The sequence below is a fragment of the Schistocerca piceifrons genome, chromosome 5, assembly GCF_021461385.2.
Source record: "Schistocerca piceifrons isolate TAMUIC-IGC-003096 chromosome 5, iqSchPice1.1, whole genome shotgun sequence".
Lineage (NCBI taxonomy): Eukaryota > Metazoa > Arthropoda > Insecta > Orthoptera > Acrididae > Schistocerca > Schistocerca piceifrons.
In genome coordinates this window covers 411,574,083-411,574,826 of record NC_060142.1, presented here as the reverse complement: position 1 = coordinate 411,574,826, position 744 = coordinate 411,574,083, and positions in this window count along the sequence as shown.

The window sequence follows — 744 nt, the reverse complement described above, 5'->3', positions numbered from 1 at the left end:
TGGTGAGTGAGCACAGTTTTTTGAGCTGGGACAGAGATATTGCAGTTACCGAGAAACGAAGGAAAATAATCAGGATCTTTGTTCCGCAAGATTTACCCAAGACTGTTGAGCCAAATAAAGCTGTCAGCCTTTTTCCCTTCAATTACAGTGCACACAGCTGAGTTCTTTGAGTTTAAACATGCTCCAGAAACAATGTTGTCAGTGCAGGTGCGTAAGATCTCCAAATGCAGTATAATCAAAGTGCCTCATACTCATCCAGCTATTAAAAATTCCTGCTCCGACGTAGAAGAAAGAAAAAATGTCAGTGTATTGAGAACGGTTAAGGCCATGGCTGATGTACCCAACGCCACACTTCATTTGAAAGATAATCAATATTTACAAGTTGCTTCATAGGAAGATCTGTTGATGATGTTGCCATTTCGTCCTCAACAGTACTGGAAGTTTTGAGAAAATTTTGCGGCATCTGCTGTTAAGAATGTAGTTGTGCAAGAAACTGAAGTCCATACTGTGACAGTTTCCTTTCTTGAATTTAATTTTGTTATTTCCTTGTAAAAAATTTAAAAATTGTATAAATGATCTTTGTTGACTACAGTCCTACTAGTTAAAACGTTACTGCTGTATTTTTGCACTTGCATTATCGCAAATAAAATGTAGTACATCTGTTTGAATAGTACTTTCTTAAGCCGGCCGAAGTGGCCGTGCGGTTAAAGGCGCTGCAGTCTGGAACCGCAAGACCGCTACGGT